The sequence below is a fragment of the Solanum tuberosum genome, unplaced genomic scaffold (genome assembly GCF_000226075.1).
Source record: "Solanum tuberosum cultivar DM 1-3 516 R44 unplaced genomic scaffold, SolTub_3.0 scf00613, whole genome shotgun sequence".
NCBI classification, from domain to species: Eukaryota; Viridiplantae; Streptophyta; class Magnoliopsida; order Solanales; family Solanaceae; genus Solanum; species Solanum tuberosum.
Window position 1 is genome coordinate 14,333 of NW_006239531.1, and position 14,544 is coordinate 28,876.

Here is a 14,544-nt window from a genome sequence, read left to right on the forward strand (position 1 = left end):
ATTATTTTTTTTAATTGTGAACATCCTTAGCATATACAATTATTAAAAAAAATCCTAATCACAAAAAATGAAAACTCAAACATGTAGAGATGTCTACAATCATCAAATGCCAACTCTTTTTTTTTTCTTGAGTGATTGTTGAAAATCAAAAAAGAAAATTGCACAAATGTTCAAAGAACACATTAATCCCATTAATTATACACAGAGTGAATCTAACAAAAGAACATTTGTATATAAAAAAAAATCATCATTTTCTTAGACAAATTAAAAAAAAACACAAAATGTATATATAAAAACTTATCAAAAAGCTTAAAAATAAAAAAGAAGTACCAAGTTAGATTGATGCTTGTCTTATTTCTTCTTGGGAATTGAGCAATCAACTGAGTCAAGAGGAGAAGTAAAAAGATTAATTAATGATATTGGACTTTGTTTTGGACACTATTTATAGTTGTAAACTTGTTGAAAATTGCACTAATTACCCTTTTGTGGTGATTTAATTTTTGTCTTCTAGAAACTCGATATAAGTTCTTAGAAACTGAAATCATGGGAGGAGTTTCTAAATTTTTTAGAAATTGAAATCATATTATGGATAATTTGAGAAACATGTGATTATAAAGAATATATTTATGTCCATCAATTTTATTTTATTTTTACTTTGTTATAAATTAAAAATTAGCACAAAATAAGGATATTAGTATTAATGACCCTTATATATTTTCTTTGACTTATTTTAATTATCATGCTTTAGTAAAAAAAAAATATAATCTCCAATTTGTAAATTAGTATTCTCTCTATGCTTTTTTAGTTGGTATGGTTTTCTTTTTTAGAGTCAAATGATAAGAACTTTAACTAATATTTAATGATACATTTTTTCATCTACAAAAAAATGCAATGTATAGTACTTTTGTATAGCTTTTGAATATCTAAAATTTTAATTTAGGATATTTAAATTAATGTAATCTAATTTAACTTTAAAAAAAAATTAGTCAAATTAACTTTTGAAAAACTAAAAAAAAGTTTGGGGAGTATTACAATCAACAACTAATGTAATAAAAAAAATATATCAAAGAGAAAGGTGTAACTTCATGTTTATTTTTTTTTATTTTTTTGAGATTACAGATTTTTCCTCTCCCTATGTTCACTTTTCTTGTCCAAATACATTTCACAATTCCTTTTAAAAAATATATATTAAATGAAGTGAATATTTATCCTCTGATTTGTTTTACATGTCACATTTTTTTTCACTCAACTTTTAAAAGACATTGATTAAATGTGTAAGTTAACTAACTTATCATTATCCATTTATCTCAATCCAATAGTATTTTCTTTTTTCATCATAGTAATTAATTTTTGTTATTTATTCTTATTGAATAAAAGGTTAGGCTGAAATAATAATTAATTTTATTTTAATATTTTAAAATAACAACTATTTGAATCATTATTTATTAGTTATAAATGGTATTATTTAATTTCAAAATTGATAGAAACCAAATTGGTATTATCATTATTATTTTTTATTATTATATAAGAGAGTTTGAAGTTGAAGATTAAGTAAGGGTATTTTTTTAAAAAAATAAAAAAATATTTTTTTATTCTACTTTAATTTAATTAATGTACAATTTTTTTTCGAAATTATGAGACTCAGAGGCTGCTGAACTTGATAAGAGTTGAGATTAGAACAAATAAATTCATTATTTGGAGTGTAACAAATAGTGTGACTTTTCCTCTTAACTTCTTTTGTTCACATTGTAACAAAATATAATTCCTTTTGTTGGAAAATTACATTTATTGATTTTTTCATTTTTTAAAGACATATTTAATATAATTTTAATAAATTTTAATTACAAAAGAAAAAAACAAAAATAGTTCCACCTAGTCAGGATTCTTTTATCCATTCCAAAATGACTTACCCACACTCACAACATAAGTCACATTCATATACACACGTGTCAATGACATGCATGCATTAATTAGCAATGTTATTGATTATAAAAAGGTGTCATGTCACCTTGATTATTGGATAAGTTTGGATTAACCCAAAGTAGATTTTTTTGTAAAAAAATTTTTTACAACTTATTGGGCGAATGTATGTAATTAAAGAAGTTATATATTTTATGTGATTTTTTTAATTTTCATCCGATATATATCTAATATCCAATATTCTCAATAGATATCAACTAATTTGAATTTCTGTATCGCGAGATTTTTTTTTTGGAGAAAACTCTCCCAACAATGTAACATGTACCAAAGTACCTAAACAAATTGATGAAATCCAAAAGTCACTCCAAGAACTACCAACATAACCATAAACATAAAAACACACCCCCAACAATAACATCCTTAAATGCAACAAGCAAAAAACACCCAACGATAAATATTATTCGAGATGCGCATAAACAAATTCAAACATCACGATTGTAATTGTTGGATTTATTAGGGCTATTATCATAAGTAGTAGTCTTCTTGCACTTGACACTAATCTCATATTTGATCGTAAATTTAAATGACCAAAATCGTATAACAATATATTTAAATGATTATTTCAAACTCTTTCTTCAAACATAAGAGACAAAAAAAAATTTCATTAATGACATATATATCCTGCCATCATAAAAATTAAACCCATAGTGAAATCAAAGTACATAAATAAATTCGTAAAAATACCAAATCATTACTCCAACAACTTAGAACCAACACAAACATAAAAACATTAACCCCAACAATAACAATATCCTTGAAACAATAAAATTAAACCACTACTAGCACAATTCATATAGTCTACTACTTACTTGAGGTACGCACAAGTTAATCCAGATATCATTAATAATAATTAACCCTATTATAATTCTTGGACTTGTTATCATAAGTAGTAGTCTTCTTACACTTAACACTAGTTTCATACTCAGTAGTAACACCATTAGCATTGTCATTCACTTTGTAAGTTGATTTATAATTAGCTTCCTCTCTATAACCTTCACGTCCACTAAGACTTAGGGGTGTACATAGTCGGGTTAGTTCAACCAAATCATTTGTGTCGGATTTTTAAATTTATAAACCAAACCAAGTTAATAAAAGTCGAGTTTTTCAACCTCGGATTTTTTCGGGTTTTTTCGGATTTTTCGGCTTTTCGGGTTGTTCGGGTTTTTCCGGTAAAGTATTCATACACAACATATAATTTACTTGTACTTCAAATATTCTTTAGCCTACCAAAATACAACTATCTAAGATGTTTCTTAAAAATATAACACAATATGATATGATTAATGACACTAAAATATCCAACAAAAATAATAATAATAATAATAATGAAATCGCGTAAAACAAATATTGCAAATTAACAAGTCATAATGAAAATGATCATAATTTAAAAGTACTAAATCATGCTAAAATTAAGTTTAATAAGTATTAGTTACATGACTAAATATTAAAGGAAATTAAAATTAGATTATGTATTTTAATTGTCTAAACCAATGTAAAACTAAAGAACAAATATTCAATATTATTGTCATTCTTAGTGTTGAATTGATTTTGATTTTAAGCTTTATTATAATTACCAACATATGTGGACTATAATCTTATTGGCCCATTCATAATTCTAAGTTTCAGACTTGAAATAATATATTAAAAGATAAAATCTATATAAGAACTATTTAAAAATTATATCAAAGTAAATATTTTTATGTATAAAATAAAATTTTAAAATTATATATATAATGTCGGGTTGGTTTGGTCTCGGGTTGGTTTTTTTTAGTTAAAACCAAACCAACCCAAATATTGTCGGGTTATTTTTTTTCAAAACCAAACCACTAGTTGGATTTTTTTTTCGGATTGACTCGATTTGCGGTTTGGTTCGGTTTTGTACCCCTAACCAGACTTATAAGTCTCGGTGACCCTGCTAGACGAAACGCCACCATAATCTTTGTAACTTGTCTTAGTACCCTTTTGTATTTCACCAGAATTGTGTACTTCATTGTTTTTTCCAGACATTTGGAACAAATTTGAAAAAAGATAAAAAGGAAGAGGAAAAAATGTATGTTTTTTTAATTTTATTTGGGACTTGGTTTTGGTGATTTAAAATGGGTTTCTTGGCTTTGTATTTATAGGGGGTAGGGGGGAAGGGTTTTTGAATATGAGACGTTGCTTTTTGATGTGCATGTACTAGTTTTAAAAAAATTAGGATATATATGGGAAAATAAAAGAAAGAATATACAAATGTTATTTAAGTTATTAGGATATATGGAAAGAGATTTGATTTTATTCTGGTACGAAAATTATTTTAGTTCTTAGGATATATACGGAAAAGGGGATCGTAACGAAAGATTTGATTTTGTAGTCTTTAGGGTTGAGTAACCTCCAAGAATCCTAATTTGAGTTGAACATAATTTGTAGAGTCCCAACTCGAATTGAACGCAACATCTTGTAGAGTCCCATAAAATTTCAATGTCTACAATCAGATGACTTTATTGTTAAGACTTCAACTTAAGATATTTGGTTAAAGATGAAAAAGATACTTACAATCCTTGTTATTTTTTTAGGCTTTTTCTTTGGATTTTCTTCGCTAAAAGAAAGGGTAGAGATTGATTTCTTTCTCTCTCAGCAAATAAATGAATATCAATTTTATGATTCATTTATAAATATTCTTCTAACTATATGATCATTTTTATAGGGTAAAGGCATAAATTCCCTCTTGAGTTTGTCCCTGAATGTTAATTACACGCTTAAATTATCATAGCGATTTATTACACACTTTTACTATCTAAAAGTGAATTTATTTATCCCCTAAAACTGACGTGGTAAAAAAAAAATGTGCATTAAAATTTAAGTTTATAAAAAGAAATAAAAAAAATCCTCTTTACACTCCATACTCCTACACACACATCTTTCTTCTTCACACCCCTATAGAGGGACGGATCTATGTGTATCGGTGGGGTACCACGACGCCCAGTGCCTCGGTTAAAACTTTGTATATATGTATGTATGTATGTATATATGTATACAAATTAATCATATATTCCCATGAACCATAATCCTTAGTGGTGTGATTGGCAAAAGGTTGAGACCACCACACAGATGTTGAGGGTTCGAAACCCTTTGTCAGCTCTTCCCCCCCTCCTTTAGTTCTTCCTTATTTGCTATCATTATTATTTATTTATAATCCAATTGACTATTTTTTACTTTGATTAAATTCCTAATTTCTTTTATAAAAAATTCTCTTTCACTAAGTATTTATCTTTTGATATTAGTATTGCGTATGTATTCTATATTAATTATTAATGAGTACCAAATTTTGAATATCGTATAAATATTAATAAAATATATTTTAATTAAAAATAAATAAATGAAGTTTTAAAAATGATTGATAATATTATATTAGAATTTTTTGAATTTGAAGGTTCTTTCAATCTTTTAAGTCATGCTAAGCGGGTTGAAGTTATAATTTTTTTAAATATTTTTTCTCAACTATATATCTTAAGTGAAGACGACTGGTTGAAGATATAATTTTTTTATATATTTTTTCTCAATTATATATCTCCAATAACACATTGAGTCAATGAAATATGAATACAATAAAGTAATGATATTAGGTGATTTATACAAGTTCAAATTTTTAAGGTGGAGAATCTCTAATTTCTTCAAGGTTTTAGAGAATACGATTCTCCTATTACTACCAAAAAAATTGAACTACTCAGGTATCTTTAATATAAGAATATCTAAAAGAAAAATTACTAAATATGCATATTTGACCAAGTTATTTATAAATATCAGTAAACAGAAGGAATTACTTTTTTGGAGGGTCGGCGGGGCATGGGAGCCTCAGCTCATGCATCGGTTTACCGAAATAACCTCTGCTCTCCCACTTCGCGTCTGTTGTTGAGATTTAAATCAAAGAAAAAACGTCAAACATTTTTCTTTTACTTAAAATCAGCAACAGACCGAACGACGCGAGCCGGGCCGGGTCTCCTCCAGTCCAAAAGGGTTCAAATTCCCGCCTATGTCAGCTCGACCTGCTTGTTGGCTTTGATTAGGATCATCAGAACATCCTGAAAGATTCTCTTGAAAGCTTGACTTGCCGCACTACAACAAAAAAAAATGCCCAGCGATATATGATGCTAAATCGAGACCGAGATATAGAGAGGGCTGTCCTTTTGTTTTGTTGTCTCGAAGAGACAAAACAAAAGCACTCATATGAATAGTGCTAATTCCCATGTTCTTTCTAGTCTCATTTGGTTTCGAGAGCCTCCCTCTCCCACCGGCCTGTTTATCCTATTTAAATACATGAAACTCACAACCTCTGAATCCTAGATCTGCCTCTGCCCTCACCCATTAACCTCTTCTTCTTCATTCTTTATTTTTCATCACAATGGCGTAAGTCTTTATGGTTGTTTGTTAGTTGTTTAGATCTAGAAGCGCAAAACTTCATTAGAGCGATGGTTGAAGCATTGAGCTTGTCGGAACACCTGCAACAGAAAGCAAACGAGAAAAATCGGAAAGGGGGTAAGGAAAAGGGGTTTGGTTAGGTGTTTGTCGATAATTGATTTGAAATTTTTTGTGGTTGTTTGTGGTGGTTTAGGTGGCTATTTGGTGGCTTTTTTTTGCCGGAGATGGGTTGACTCTTCAGAAAAGAAGAGAGGATGATGTTGTGGAGGTGGGTTTGTGGTGGTGACGAGTTGACTATTCTTCGTCGGAGAAGACGAAGAGAAATGTGATATAAATTCAAATGAATGATTTTTCAGTTGATATTAGAGATAAAGTGGGTAGCATTTAGTGAGTAAGAAGATATAATTACTAGATAATTTTAATAATTAATTAGTGTAAAATAGATTTTTAAAAAAAGTTAATTAATTAAGAAAAAAAATAAAAGAAATATAAAAATTATAATTTCTAGGATGGCGCTGGTATGGCAGTGAGTGTAATACACCACACAAGAGGAGTGATACACGTCTGAGAGTGGTATTAAATTCACTTTTAAATAGTAAGAATGTATAATAGATCGTCATAATAGTTTAAGCATGTAACTGACTTTTCGGTACAAGTTTGAGGGGGAATTTATGTCTTCTCCCCCTTTTTATAAGATAAAATCATAATATGTATTTCTTGGGAAAAAACATAAATTTCCCCTCAAACTTGTAAGGAAAAGTTTGTTACACGCTTAAACTATTATGACAACCTATTACACACCAGCCTTACTATTCAAAAGTGAATTTAATACCACCCTAAGACGTGTAACACCACTCTCACAGTATGTGATCAATTACACCCGCTGTCATATCAGTGCCACGTTAAAAATTATAATTTTATATATATATTATTTTTATTTTATTTTTTATTAATCAACTTTTCTTTTGTTAACTCTATTTTACACTAATTAATTATTAAAATTCTCTAATAATTATATCTTTTTCCTCGCTAAATCCTACCCTCTTTACCTCTAATTTCACCAGAAAATCATTCATTTGAATTTATATCACAATTCTCTTCGTCTTCTCCCGTGAAGAAGAGTCAACCCATCACCATCACAAACTCACCTTCACAACGCCGTCCCCTCTTCTTTTCAGAACATCCAACCCATCTCTGGGGAAGAACAACCACAAACAATCCCCAAAAATTCCAAATCAGTCATCGAAAAACACCTAACCAAACCTCTCTCCCTTACCCCTTTTCGATTTTTATTTTATTTTGATTTCTGTTGCAGGTGTTCCGGCGAGTTCAAAGCTTCAACATGGCTCCAATGACGTTTCAGTGAGCTTCGCACTTCCAGATTTGAACAACTGACAAACAACCACAACAAACCCACGCCATTGTGATGCTTTTGATGTTGTGATGAAAAATAAAGAATGAAGAAGAAGAGTGTAATGGATGGGGGTGTGAAAAAGAAATATGTGTATCTGTGGGGGTGGGGGAGTGTGGAGTGTAAAGAAAAATTTTATTTTTTATTTTTTTAACTTAAACTTTTATGACGCGCATTTTTTTTATCCTTTATTTTATTTTTTTGCCATGTCAGTTTTAGGGGTAAATAAATTCACTTTTAGATACTAAAGATATGTAATAGATTGTCATAATTTAAGCGTGTAGCTGATTTTTCAAAACAAGTTCAAGGAAGAATTTATGTCTTTCCCTTTTTTCTTCAATCCAAATTCCAGATTATCATAAAAGATCATTAATCCACAACATAATTAGTCGTAATAACACTATATATAACAAGTAATCGACAAAAAATCTCTTGTGCTGCCACTTACAATTTTACCAACAAAAAAAAAAAATCTTACCGTTCGAGCAGAATAGTCTTTTCTACTCCACAAAGATAAAAATAAAATTTATATATATTTTACCTTTTCAGACTCCACTCGTAAAATTTCACTGAATACATATTATCATGATATATTTAACTAAAACTATATCCATAATGGACTATTAAACCAAACATTCTCTCTTATCTTTCCCACCTAATAAAAAGTAATTATTACTAGTACATGCACATAAATAAACAAACGTTACACATCCAAAATCAATAAATCAAACGTTCACCCTTTTGTTACCCTAAAATTTTCCCTATATATTACAACCCAAATCACCAAAAAAGAAATCCACATTTCTCTCCTCTTTTCACCTTTTCTTACTTTGTTCCAAATGGCTAGAAAAAACAATGATAATGTTATTCCTTGTGTTGGTTTAGTAGAATTTGTTGAAGCACCAAAAGGTTACAATTCTGGTGAAATACAAACAAGTACCAAGACAAGTTACAAGTCTGATGAATTTGTTGATAGACGTAGTGGACGTGAAGGTTATAGAGAGGAAGCTAATTATAAATCGACTTATAAAGTGAATGACAAAACTCATGGTGTTACTACTGAGTATGAAACTAGTGTTAAGTGCAAGAAGACCACTACTTATCATAACAAATCCAACAACTACAAGAAGGTTAATTATTATTAGTCGTGTTAGGATCATCTTATGCACATCTCGAGTAATATTTTCTATGTTATTGTTGGGTGAATGTTTTTATGTTTAATGTTGGTTTAAAGTTGTTGGAGTGATCGTATAGTGATTACTTTGGTATTTTTCATGAATTTGTTTTGTGTATTATTGACTTCCTAAACTAGTATGTTTATATATGTTTAATTTTGTGTCTCAATAATCTTTTAATATGCTCTTAATTGTTTAGCAAAAATAATCTCTCATCCTTCTTTTCTCTTGAGTAAACACTAAGGGTTGTTTGATTCGGTTAAATTATTCATGGAATATAATTTTTGGACTAATGGAATAAAATTTATATTGTATTTGATTTATGAATAAATATGTACGGTCACAACCAGGTATATTATATAAGCCTGATCTCACCTTATTTAGTGAACCAAACAATTCGTGAGAACAAAAAACTCTTGGTTGGTTGGTATTTCACATGATCATTTTACGCTTGATTAATTTAAATTTACACCAAGATTCTCACAAAATTGTTTTATGTAGTTTAATTTGACTATTTCTGAAAATTTATGTAGGTAAAAAAGCAAATAAAAGACTTTCATACAAATTCTCGTAATCAATAATAAAGTTTTCATAGCAAACAAAGCATTGTTCAAAAGTAAGCCAATCTATTGGGTTCAAAAAATACGGCCAGATTTTATGTAAAATAATATTTATTTATTGGGAAAATAACGATTTTAATCTCTGTATTGATGCATAATTTTTGTTTTAGTTCGTATATTATTTGACTATACATATTTAACCTTTAATTATTTGATGTGTTTTGGTTCGTAATTAAATGCTTGAAGAATTATGTGTATTAAAAAAATTGAATTTAATAAAAATTAAATGTTAAATGTTTAAAGACTAAAAATTATTAATTAGGACCCCATTGATAGCTTCAAGGAGCAAGCAGAGAAGCAAATGAGATCAATTTATATATTTAAAATAATCATTTTAATGGTATATTTTAAAAATATATATATATAATGTAATTTTAATTTTATTTACATAATTCTTCAAGCATTTAGAATCACCAATATTTTTTTTTAATTTTATATATTTTAAAATAATCATTTTGTTAAATAGTTAATTTTTTGTTAATTTTAAGGACGAAAACCGCATAATTCAAATAGTTAAAGGTTAAATGTACATACTCAATTATGGAAGAACTATTCAGCTATTCTTCGAAAATACACTGAGTATGATATTTTGTTATTTTTGTTATATAACGTAAATAAATTAATATTTCACAATTTTCTCATGCTCATGATCTCTAGCTAACGCGTAAATATAGGTACTATTGATTTGATTCGATTTACTGGCATATTTTGCAGGAATCAGTTCATGCAAATTTTAAATTTATAGTACTTTATCTAGTAGTTAAAGAAAAAGATTTTGACAGTGAAAAAATGTATTTTTTTTTAGTTATTTGTATATATTTCGAATAGAATGAAAACTATTAGATATGGAATATAATTATCAAAATCATATCATTTTATCATTCAGCATAATGTATATTCACCATATTTATAATATTTTCTTTTTCGGTTCACTCGTTGTTATTTGATATTCATTTTAAAGCTTGATTAAAATTATGAAATGAAAGTCGCATTGATAAGTTTTACTTTGGGTTATATCAATACGATTTTATTATTAAGACTCCAACATGAGATATCTAGTTTAAGATGAAAGGGGATACTTATCGAAGCTCGATAATCTTTGAGGTATCGTTACTATTTTTTAGTCTTTTATTTTGGATTCTCTCACAAAAATGAAGGGTAGAGATCGATTTCTTTCTATTTATTTATGCGCAATAATAGGAGATCAATCTTATGATTCATTTATAAATATTCTTTTAGTTATATGATCATTTCTCAAAAGATAAAAGCATAACATGTCATTTTTTTTCTTCAATTTCAAATTTTAGATCATCATAAAAGATCAAGATCATTATTATACATAGCAAGTAATCGAGAAAATCATATTCAATGTTTAAGCAGTTACACGTTGTTGATCTTCAGTGCCCACTTATAATTATACTAAAAAGATATTCTTACAATTTACATTGACAATCTACCAAAAATAGTCTCAGAATAAGATTTTGCATATACGCTATCCTCCCAAACCTCAATAGAAATTAAAACCACATATTCTCTCTTATCTTTTCCCATCCAATAAATGTAAAAAGATCCAAAACCAATAAATCAAATGGTCAAATATCCTTTTAGTTACCCTACAATTTTCCCTATATATACCAAGCCAAAACACCAACCAAAATCACCAAAACAAGTCCCAAAAAAATAAAAATACTCATATTTTTATTTCCCCTTCCATTTTCAAACTTTTTATTCCAAATTTGTTTCCAAATGGCTGGAAAAAACAATGAAAATGTTGGCTATGTTGGTTACATAGAATGTTATGAAGCAGAAGCACCAAAAGGTTACAATTCTGATGAAATACACAAGAGTACTAAGACAAGTTACAACGATTATGGTGGCGGTACGTCTAGCAGGGTCACCGAGACTTATAAGTCTGGTGAATTTGTAGATAGGCGTAGTGGACGTGAAGGTTATAGAGAGGAAGCTAATTATAAATCGATATACAAAGTGAATGACAAAACTCATGGTGTTACTACTGAGTATGAAACTAATGTTAAGTACAAGACGACTACTACTTATGAGAATCCAAACAAATCCAACAACTACAATAGGTTTAATAATTATTAATCGTGTCTGAGTCAGTTGGCGTGCATATATTACCGTAGAGCACGTATATCGAGGCAACTCTAATTAATATTCTCTATGTTATTGTTGGGGGTGTTGAAAGTAAATTAGGGATTGTGGTAGTAGTGGTTTGATTGTTATGTTTAAGTATTTTATTGTTGTGTGAATGTTTTTATGTTTATGTTGGTTTTAATTTGTTGGGGTGTTTTTTTTTAATGATGTTTATTTCACTATGGCTTCCAAAATTAGTATGTTTATGTTAATTTATGTCTCAGTAATCTTTTAATCTTCCTTTGACTAATTGGAATAATTAAATTATCTCATAATTATAGGCTTGAGATTATATATATTTCACTCTTTCAGTAAATTTATGATGGTTAGGATACATGACAATGGCATTTGCTTATTTACATTGTGAAATAATTCACGAAATGACCAATTGCAACATGTTAATTATAAGAATTTTAACAAATCTAAAAATGATGTAAATTATGATAACATTTCGAAGCATATCCAGGATTTCAAATAAGTAAATATGGAATAATATTTCAAGTTGAAAATAATTAAACCATCAAACGTTATGGTAAAATGATAAATATCAATACATTTTTAATTAAAAGTTGTAGGTTCAAAATATAAAAATAAAGTTGTTTTAATACATTCCGCACTCTTTTCACCCCAAAATGAACTTTCCGGTATGAATACAGATTAATCCATCCCAAAGCGGGCATCAAGACACCATGTATCTTTTTAGAAAATCCAATAAAAACCAAACTCTATACTTGTATAATGATTTGTTTTCAAACGCAACAAGCAAAAAACTAAAAGAACTCAGAAATCAAAACTCATAGACTTAAAATATATGTCTCGAATACTCAACACTTAACTTGAATAACAAATAAACCATGAGGAAGAATATTAGAATACACAAAAGAAATCACCTAATATATATAATGATTTGTTTCCAAACCTAAAAGGACTCAACAATCAAAACTCATAACCTTAAAATTTTTGGATATTTGTCTCGAATATTCAACACTTAACTTGAATAACAGATAAACCATAAGGAAAATATTAGAATACACAAAAGAAATCACGTAATATGTATAATGATTTGTTTCCAAACCTAAAAGGACTCAACAATCAAAACTCATAACCTTAAAATTTTTGGATATCTCTCTCGAATACTCAACACTTAACTTGTATAACAGATAAACCATAAGGAAGAATATTAGAATACATAAAAGAAATCACTTAATATGTATAATGATTTGTTTCTGAACGCAGCAAGCAAAAAACTAAAAGGACTCAGAAATCAGAACTCATAAACTTAAAATCTTGAATATATGTCTCGAATACTCAACACTTAACTTGAATAACAGATAAATCATAAGGAAGAATATTAGAATACACAAACGAAATCACTTCTCCAGGTAGAATCCTACTACCATTTTTCAAGAGACAAATTCCACAATCACCAATTCTTCTAAAAACTGATGGTTCAATAAAATCTGTAGAAGCAAATTCACCACAATGTATTTGAACATCAAATACTCCATCAATAGTTGATGCTTCATTCACAATTTGGACTGTATATTGAGGTATATGAAGACCATTAAATCCTGATGGGCCTTGGTATATTTGTATATCTGATGGACAACATTTTCTTGTATAGTCAAGCCCACCTACAAAAAAAAAAAAAAAAAAAAAAAAAAAAAAAACAAGTAAGTAGAATAACAACAAGAAGTTAAAAGGGCAATTGAAACTTTTCATTATCAAATTTATATTTTATTTGGTTTCACACTCATATCTGATATACATATTGAGGTCCTGACTAATTCGATCTTTTAGGTTCATTTAAGGAAAAAACGCTCCAATCAAAATTGTGGATTAATGGTGAAAGAATTATATTCATTCCACTGCAATTCTTATATTTGATTTTATTTTCAAATTCTAATTTATGTTTAGTCGTTATGCTATGAAAAATATATAGAATTGGTGTGAATCAATTCTATATTTAAAAAAAAAAAGAATCAAATATTCATTACTCAAATCACTCACTCTTCCAACTCTGAATATAGAAAAAGAAGACTATATTTGTCATGAATAGTCTTAAAAATTCCTAGAAGGAATTAAATTATTTATAGTGGCAGTATATAAAAATTAAATTCAAATGTAAATCAATGTTCCATCTAAATTTTGAGATACTTCTTTCATCATGCCACCCAATATTGTAACGTCTATAGAAACTGCGCATGTTTGACCAAATTTATAAAATCTGCTTATTTTAAAAAATATTTTATCATATATTTCATTCAAAGTACCTTTAATCCAAAACTCCAACTTCCCACTCAGAATTTTGAACAAATTAAACACCTTAATTGTCCAAAATAAGCACTTCATTTTATTTTATAAAAAAAGAAGAATTTTAAATTTGTAGTAGCGTCATCAAACAAGCTCTATAAAGTGAAAGCAAAAGATGATAGAGAGCTCTTTCTTTTTAACAAGTGTTACACGAAACAAATTTAAATTAATCAAACTCTAGTATAGATATCAAACCCTACGCAGAAATTCAAAAAGCAAAAACTCAAATAACAAGAAGACAAAAAAAATACAATCAATTAATTAAAACAAGAGAAATATAGTGATATAACGTGAAGAATTACATACATGAAGTTGTGAAGGGGAAGAGAAGCAAAAACACAAAAATTAGCCATAATTTTTTTCCATAGCTTGATGAAGGATGAAACATGAGGAAAAATCTTCAAGTGGGACAACTTTAATTTAGTGTGAAAAATTAAAAATATAAAAATATTTTGGTTTGTGAGTAATTTTGATGTGAAAATTTAAATATATA